The sequence below is a fragment of the Triticum aestivum genome, chromosome 2A (genome assembly GCF_018294505.1).
Source record: "Triticum aestivum cultivar Chinese Spring chromosome 2A, IWGSC CS RefSeq v2.1, whole genome shotgun sequence".
In the NCBI taxonomy this organism is placed as follows: Eukaryota; Viridiplantae; Streptophyta; class Magnoliopsida; order Poales; family Poaceae; genus Triticum; species Triticum aestivum.
Genome location: NC_057797.1, coordinates 52,176,207 through 52,185,762, shown reverse-complemented (window position 1 = coordinate 52,185,762; position 9,556 = coordinate 52,176,207).

Genomic DNA, 9,556 nt, shown 5'->3' with positions numbered 1-9,556 from the left:
GACGTGAGACCAACGCCAAAAATTCCTATAAATACAAAAACCTCAGAAAATTAACTTATATTGGGAGTTCCGCCGCCAGAAGCATCAGTAGCCCCCCGAAAACCAATCGTTTCCCTCTCTGGCACCCTGCCGGAGGGGACCATCATCACCGGAGGGCATGGAGGAGGATCTCGGAGGGGCCATCATCACCATGAAGGCCAAGGACCAGAGGGAGAACCTCTCCCCATCTAGGGGGGAGGCCATGGAGGAGGAAGCACAAGGGGGAGAACATCTCCTCCTCTCTCTTGGTGGCACCGGAGTGCCATCGAGAGGGGAATCATCGCCGCGGTGATCGTCTTCATCAACATCATCATCACCATCCTCATCTCTTTTACGCGGTCCACTCTCCCACACCCCGCTGTAATCCTTACTTGAACATGGTGCTTTATGCCACATATTATGATCCAATGATGTGTTGCCATCCTATGATGTTTTGAGTAGATATCTTTTGTCTTTGGGTTGATTGATGATCTAGATTGGTATGAGTTGTATGTTTTACTTTGATGTTGTCCTATGGTGCGCTCCGTGCCGCGCAAGCGTGAGGGGTTCCCGCTGTAGGGTGTTGCAATACATTCATGATTCGCTTATAGTGGGTTGGTGAGTGACTGAAACACAAACCCGAGTAAGCGGGTTGTTGCGTATGGGAATAAAGATGACTTGATGCTTTAATACTATGGTTGGGTTTTACCTTAATGATCTTTAGTAGTTGCGGATGCTTGCTAGAGTTCCAATCATAAGTGCATATGATCCAAGTAGAGAAAGTATGTTAGCTTATGCCTCTCCCTCATACGAAACTGCAATAGTGATTACCGGTCTTGTTAACAATTGCCTAGGACAATTCCGCACACCGATCCACCATTATTCCACACTCGCTATTTATAATATTTACTAATATATTCTAACTTTATGATAACTGCACCTACTTTTATATTTTAGATCTGCGATATCATACAGAGTTATCCACTTCATACCCACAACGTAGTTTCATTTATCGTTTCTAGTTGGAAGCAAACGTTCGGTGTACGTAGAGTCGTATCAGTGGCAGATAGGTCTTGAGAGAATATTGATCTTACATTTAGCTCCTTGTGGGTTCGACAATTCATACTTATCACTTCCAACTTTGGAAATTGCTACGATGATTCCCTGCACTTGGGGATTATCAGTGGGTAGGGCCCACAACTTGCAGCATAGAGTTCTGAAGCAGATGAAGGGGCGGGCCTCGGTCTTCGTCCACAAGCAGGACTTGTTCCCTCTCGATGGCTAGCTCTGGGATGCATTTTGGTCTCGTTATACACACAACCTATGTGAATGCTTATGCATGCCGCTCCCGATGTTCGACCACACCCACACCGTGAAAGGTCCCAAGAAATTTGGATCACTCATGAATTTAAATGGATTATAGCGGCAGCAGACGAGACCCGACATTTTTTCCCTTAACAATGGCTCTGAGGCGGCCCTGCCCTATATGGTCGCACATGGCACATATATGGACCAGAGCTTAGCATGGAACTGTCACCCCCAATCCCTGCTGTGATTTCATGTGACCGCTGTCGGTGTCAAAACCGGCAGATCTCGGGTAGGGGGTCCCGAACTATGTGTCTAAGGCTGATGGTAACAGGAGGCGGGGGGGCACAATGTTTACCCAGGTTCGGGCCCTCTCGATGGAGGTAATACCCTACTTCCTACTTGATTGATCTTGATGATATGAGTATTACAAGAGTTGATCTACCACGAGATCATAGAGGCTAAACCCTAGAAGCTAGCCTATGATTATGATTGTTGTTGTCCTACGTACTAAACCCTCCGGTTTATATAGACACCGGAGGGGGCTAGGGTTACACAGAGTCGGTTACAAGGGAGGAGATGTACATATCTGAATTGCCAAGCTTGCCTTCCACGCAAAGGACAGTCCCACCCGGACACGGGACGAAGTCTTCAATCTTGTATCTTCATAGTCCAATAGTCCGGCCAAAGTATATAGTCCGACTGTCCGAGGACCCCCTAATCCAGGACTCCCTCAGTAGCCCCTGAACCAGGCTTCAATGACGATGAGTCCAGCGTGCAGATTGTCTTCGGCGTTGCAAGGCAGGTTCCTTCTCTGAATACTCCATAGAAGATTTTGAACACAAGGATCGTGTCCAGCTCTGCAAAACGAATTCCACATACCACCGTAGAGAGTACAATATTCCACAAATCCAATATGCTGACAACTTTTCCTAACATGACACCATGCCATGATCCGGTCTTTATTCGAACCGTTCTCCCTAACCAGCTACTGCGCATGTCGCGAGGCGGTTTTATGGGCATGTCGTATCGAAGCAGAGATCGTGTCCCCCTATGTCGGGATTCTGATGCATTTGGGTATGGGTAATCCAACCGTGTATTTAACGCGACGCTTAGGGAATAAGCGAGTTTACCATGCAAGTGGGGAGGCGTTGGATCCCTTCCGCCTTTATAAGGAGATAAGGACTCCCCTTTTTCACCCATGCCTTCTCCTTCGACTTATACATTCCCCTCTGCCCGAGCCCCAACGCCCAAGCATTCGTCCTCTCTGACCAGAAAGGCCTTCCGAAAATATTTGGATCCGGAGCAGGAGGCAAATGGATGGCCTCCATCGTCCGGGAGAAGGATATCAAAAAGCTTCGGGAGGCCGGGTACCTGGCCTAGAAAATCAGCCACCGTCTCCTGACAGTAGGACAGATCGTCCCTACTCCGGAACCCCACGAGAGGGTTGTTTTCCTCCCTCATTTTGTCCGTGGGCTGGGGTTTCCCCCCCACCCATTCGTTCGTGGCATCATGTATTACTATGGGATCGATTTTCATGATTTGTCCCCCAATTCCTTCCTAAACATCTCAGCGTTCATCGTCGTGTGTGAGGCCTTTCTCCGCAACTTGCCGCATTTCGGCTTATGGCTGAAGATATTTAATGTGAAGCCCAAGGTAGTGGGCGGTATTATGGGTAAAACGAAGCCCCTGGCATATTTAAGGCATATCGCGGTGTACGGATGCCATTTGACAAAAGAATTTCAATAAGAGATAACAGCAGATAAGTGTCATATAAATTCACATGTCGTATTTAAATAATACATCAATGCGTATGAGTACATGTAAAGTAATAAAAAGAGAAAGTGACTGCGGAACATACTGACAACAGGCGGAAAGAAGTTGTGTGCGGATCCGGAGTGTAGTCGAATGGTCATCGAGGGGAATATCTAAGAGTTCCCTTGCGCGTTCGAGCTGTTTCCATGTCGCCGGTCCTTGCCTGGGCAAAAATGAACCTATACAAAAAATGCAAGATGTGTTTGTGTGCCGCAGAGCGGTTGAGCCGTGGTTTGTGGCCTGTCCTGGCTTTCGCCCAAGTGTTTAATTGAGCTCTAGACGAGCCGGGCTATCCTGCCGCGAAGTAGTTCGGAGTCCTTTGGCGGTGTCCGAGAGCTTGGCCGTCGACTCGAGGTTCAATTGAAAGGTGCCACTTGTTGCTTCTGCTGTTAAAGTAGCGGTATACTCTTTGGTACCAAGGGGGAGTTCGGCCTTGCCATTAACCGTGATGACGCCACGTGGACCGGGAATCTTGAGATTACGGTAGGCATAATGTGGCAACGCGTTGAATCGAGCGAACGCGGTTCATCCGAGCAGTGCCTGATAATCACTGCGAAAGGGAACAATGTCGAAGATTAACTCTTCGGCACGGTAATTGTCCGGTGATCTGAAGACTACCTCAAGGGCGATGGAGCATGTACAGCTGGCCTCCACACCTGGTATAATACCTCTAAAGGTGGATTTAGTGGGCTTGATCACCGAATGATCGATGCCCATCTTGCGCATTGTGTCCTGGTAAAACAGGTTTTAGACTGATGCCTCCGTCCATAAGGACTCGTGTGAGGTGGAACCCGTCAATTATTGGGTCGAGGACTAGTGCGGCTGAATTGCCCTGATTGGTGTTAACTAGACAATCTGTGCGGTTGAGGGTGATCGGCCCTAGTTTATAATTTGGGCCGATTGGTTCCGTTAAGTCAACATCCCTAAGGGTGCACATCCGGTCTGGGTTGGCAGTGTGGGTGGCGTTTACCACGTTCACCGTTTGGATTTGCGGGGGAAATTTCTTTTGCCCTCCTGTATTCGGTGATCTGGGCTCCTCGTCACCATCATTGCTTTGAGACCCCTTATCTTTGTTTTTGGCAACTGACCTTCCGGCTTGTTTGAAGACCCAGCATTCTCTATTGGTATGATTGGCTGGTGTTCCTGGGGTGCCATGAATTTGGCATGGACGGTCGAGTATGCGGTCCAGATTGGACGGACCCGAATTGTCATTTTTGAATGGCCTTTTCCGCTGACCAGACTTACAGCCACTAAATCCTGCATTGACTGTCGTGTCTTTGGCGTTTCCACAATTTTGCGAAACTTGTGTTTGTTGCGTCGGGGTTTGTTGTTGCTATCTCTGGCCTTTGATGTGCCAGGATTGCTTGCTGTGTTTTTGCTATGGGCCAACCAACTATCCTCGCCCGCGCAAAAGCGGTTCATATGTGTCATGAGGGCTGCCATGGATTTTGGCTTCTCTTGGCCGAGATGGTGGGCGAGCCACTAGTCACGGATGTTATGTTTAAGGGCCAATAGGGCATCGGCATCCGGACAGTCGACAATTTGGTTCTTTTTAGTTAGGAACCGAGTCCAGAATTTCCTAGTTGAGTCTCCGGGATGTTGTGTTATGTGACTTAAATCATGAGCATCCAGTGGTCGCACATAAGTGCCCTGGAAGTTGTCCAGGAATGCGTCTGCCGGGTTCTCCCAACTTCCGATGGAGTTTGCCGGCAAGCTATTTAGCCAATGCTGAGCCGACCCTTTGAGTTTTAGTGGGAGATACTTGATGGTGTGTAGATCATCCCCGCGGGCCATGTGAATGTGGAGGAAGAAATCCTCTATCCATACCGCGGGGTCTGTATTACCATCATATGATTCAATGTTCATGGGTTTAAACCCTTCTAGGAATTTGATACGTCTCCAACGTATCTATAATTTTTGATTGCTCCACGCTATATTATCTACTGTTTTCGACATTATTTGGCTTTAGTTTCCACTTATATATTATTTTTGGGACTAACCTATTAACCGGAGGCCCAGCCTAGAATTGCTGTTTTTGCCTATTTCAGTGTTTCGGAGAAACAGAATATCAAACGGAGTCCAAACGGAATGAAACCTTCGGAAACGTGATTTTCTCATCACATAAGATCCAGGAGACTTGGACCCTTCGTCAAGAAAGCCACGAGGCGGTCACGAGGGTGGAGGGCCCCCCCTAGGGCGCGCCCCTGCCTCGTGGGACCCTCGAAGCTCCACCGACGTACTTCTTCCTCCCATATATACCTATGTAACCCCAAACGATCGAGAACGGAGCCAAAAACCTAATTCCACCGCCGCAACTTTCTGTATCCACGAGATCCCATCTTGGGCCCTATTCTGGAGCTCTGCCGGAGGGGGCATCGATCACGGAGGGCTTCTACATCATCATCCAAGCCCCTCCAATGAAGTGTGAGTAGTTTACTTCAGACCTATGGGTCCATAGTTAGTAGCTAGATGGCTTCTTCTCTCTTTTTGGATCTTAATACAATGTTCTCCCCCTCTCTTGTGGAGATCTATTCTATGTAATCTTCTTTTTGTGGTGTGTTTGTTGAGGACGATGAATTGTGGGTTTATGATCAAGTCTATCTATGAATAATATTTGAATCTTCTCTGAATTCTATTATCTATGATTGGTTATCTTTGCAAGTCTCTTTGAATTATCAGTTTAGTTTGGCCTACTAGATTGGTTGTTCTTGCCTTGGGAGAAGTGCTTAGCTTTGGGTTCGATCTTGCGGTGTCCTTTCCCAGTGACAGAAGGGGCAACAAGGCACGTATTGTATTGTTTCCATCGAGGATAACAAGATGGTTTTTTTTATCATATTGCATGAAACTATCCCTCTACATCATGTCATCTTGCTTAAGGCGTTACTCTGTTTTAACTTAATACTCTAGATGCATGTTGGATAGCGGTCGATGAGTGGAGTAATAGAAGTAGATGCAGGCAGGAGTCGATCTACTTGTCTTGGACGTGATGTGTATATACATGATCATACCTAGGTATTCTCATAACTATGCTCAATTATGTCAATTTCTCAACGGTAATTTGTTCACCCACCGTAGAATACTTATGCTCTTGAGAGAAGCCACTAGTGAAACCTATGGCCCCCAGGTCTCTTTCTCATCATATCAATCTTCATCACTTTATTATCGCTTTGCTTTTACTTTGCTTTTACTTTTTACTTTGCATCTCTATACCAAAAATACCAAAAATATTATTTATCATCTCTATCAGATCTCACTTTCGTAAGTGACCGTGATGGGATTGACAACCCCTAAGTGCATTGGTTGCGTTGAGCTATTGTTTTTGTGTAGGTACGAGGGACTCACGCGTAGCCTCCTACTGGATTGATACCTTGGTTCTCAAAAACTGAGGGAAATACTTATGCTACTTTGCTGCATCATCCTCTCCTCTTCGGAGAAATCCAACGCAGTGCTCAAGAGGTAGCAAGAAGAATTTCTGGCGCCGTTGCCGGGGAGTCTGCGCAAAAGTCAACATACCAAGTACCCATCACAATCCTTATCTCCCGCATTACATTATTTGCCATTCGCCTCTCGTTTTCCTCTCCCCCACTTCACCCTTGCCATTTTATTTGCCCTATCTCTCTCTCTATCCTCCCTCTCCCTCTCTATTTGCCTCTTTTTGCCCGTTTGCCTTTTGTTTGCTCGTGTGTTGGCTTGCTTGTTTGTCGCGATGGCTCAAGACAATACTAAATTGTGTGACTTCACCAATACCAACAATAATAATTTCCTTAGCACTCCGATTGCTCCTCTTACCGATGCTGAATCTTGTGAAATTAATGCTACTTTGCTGAATCTTGCCATGAAAGATCCGTTTTCCGGCCTTCCTAGTGAAGATGCCGCTACCCATCTTAATAGCTTCGTTGATTTGTGTGACATGCAAAAGAATAAAGATGTCGATAATGATATTTTTAAATTGAAGCTATTTCCTTTTTCACTTAGATATCATGCTAAAGCTTGGTTTTCGTCTTTGCCTAAAAATAGTATTGATTCTTGGAACAAGTGCAAAGATGCTTTTATCTCTAAGTATTTTCCTCCCGCTAAGATCATCTCTCTTAGAAACGATATTATGAATTTTAAGAAACTTGATCATGAACATGTTGCACAAGCTTGGGAGAGAATGAAATTAATGATACGTAATTGCCCTACTCATGGTTTGAATTTGTGGATGATTATACAATTTTTTTATGCCGGATTGAATTTTGCTTCTAGAAATCTTTTAGATTCGGCCACGGGAGGCACTTTTATGGAAATCACTTTAGGAGGTGCTACTAAACTCCTAGATAATATTATGGTTAATTATACTCAATGGCACACTGAAAGATCCACTAATAAAAAAGTGCATGCGATAGAAGAAATTAATGTTTTGAGTGGAAAGATGGATGAACTTATGAAATTATTTGCTAATAAGAGTGTTTATTCTGATCCTAATGATATGCCTTTTTCTACTTTGATTGAGAATAATAATGAATCTATGGATGTGAATTTTGTTGGTAGGAACAATTTTGGTAATAACGCATATAGGGGAAATTTTAATCCTAGGCCTTATCCTAGTAATCCCTCTAATAATTATGGTAATTCCTACAACAATTCTTATGGAAATTATAATAAGATGCCCTCTGATTTTGAATCTAATATTAAAGAATTTATTACTTTGCAAAAGAATTTTAATGCTATGATTGAAGAAAAATTGCTTAAGATTGATGATTTGGCTAGGAACATTGATAAAATTGCTCTTGAGAGAAGCCACTAGTGAAACCTATGGCCCCCGGGTCTCTTTCTCATCATATCAATCTCCATCACTTTATTATCGCTTTGCTTTTACTTTGCTTTTACTTTTTACTTTGCATCTCTATACCAAAAATACCAAAAGTATTATTTATCATCTCTATCAGATCTCACTTTCGTAAGTGACTGTGAAGGGATTGACAATCCCTAAGTGCGTTGGTTGCGTTGAGCTATTGTTTTTGTGTAGGTACGAGGGACTCGTGCGTAGCCTCCTACTGGATTGATACCTTGGTTCTCAAAAACTGAGGGAAATACTTACGCTACTTTGCTGCATCATCCTCTCCTCTTCGGGAAATCCAACCACTACTAGGAAAAGGGCTATAGATAATATGGACACTAATGGCGCACCACACATGTGGTGCGCCACTACTATATACTAATGGCGCACCATGTGTTGGTGCTCCATTAGTGTCCAAATACTAATGGCGCACCACATCCACGATGCGCCACTAGTAAAAAAATTATTTTTTTCAAAAATACTAATAGCGCATCAGCGGATAGTGCACCATTACTAGTTTTAACTAGTAATGGCACACCACTAAGAGATGTGCCATTGCTATCTATACGTATGGCCACCCCTACCAGTGCGCCATTGCTATCACCCCTTATCCCCTCCCCCTCGTCACGTTCTCTCCACTCACCTTCCTCCTGACACACCCACCCACCTCCCTCGACTTCGATTTAGATCGGGAAGCCCCGACCGCCCTCCTCTTCCTCTCCCTCCTGACCATGGCGAGCCCCCTTCCCCCTTCCTCACACCAGATCCAGGGCATGTAGCCGTGGTGAGCTCCTTCCCCACCCCCCCTCACCGGATCCAGAGGAGAGCTGGTGACCACGTCCTCCGGCGACGGCGTTGCTCCGGGGTGTGGAGGCCACCGAGCTGCAGGACGAGGAGCTCCCCGCCACCCCAAGGCCCCAGATCCAGCCGCCACGGCCATAGCCGTGGTCGGGCTGCGGCAACCAGTAGAGGAACACCACCTTCTCCACCACGAAGCACGCCTCCTTCCACCTCTCGCTGCTGTGTCCAACCTAAATCCGGCAGCAGCACGGGATCCCCTCCAAATATGAGGAGCATCTGATGCACGCGTGAGTACCTTGTCTTCTTCCTCCTCCTCTGCTGCTACTTCTTCTTCTTCTTCTTCCCCTGATCTGATGCGTTTGTGCGTGCGTGTGGTTGTGTGCAGGCAATGCAGTTGAAGGAAGAGGGCAGGCCATGGAGAAGCTGCTTCGACACTGACCATGTAGATTGGTCTCACACGGCCAGGCCCGCCAGAGGAGCCTTTCCAGCGATGGGGATCCGACAAGGAAGGATTCCTCCCGCATGCAACTATACAACCAGGCCACATGAACTGCGAGTAAAACTACATGGTCGAACCTAATAATTTGATTAAAACTGCAGCAGCAGCAGCATAAAGCAATCCCTTTTCTATCTTCAGTTTATATTGTGTGAGGTGTACTAATGAACAAGTTTTGTTCACCCACTCATTCTTGCTTCAGCTTCACCACTTTTGTTGGTGGTGCATAATCACAACCACCACCAGCAGACACTTGTTGGACCTACCCTCAAACAAGTTCCACAAATATGCCTCACTGTACC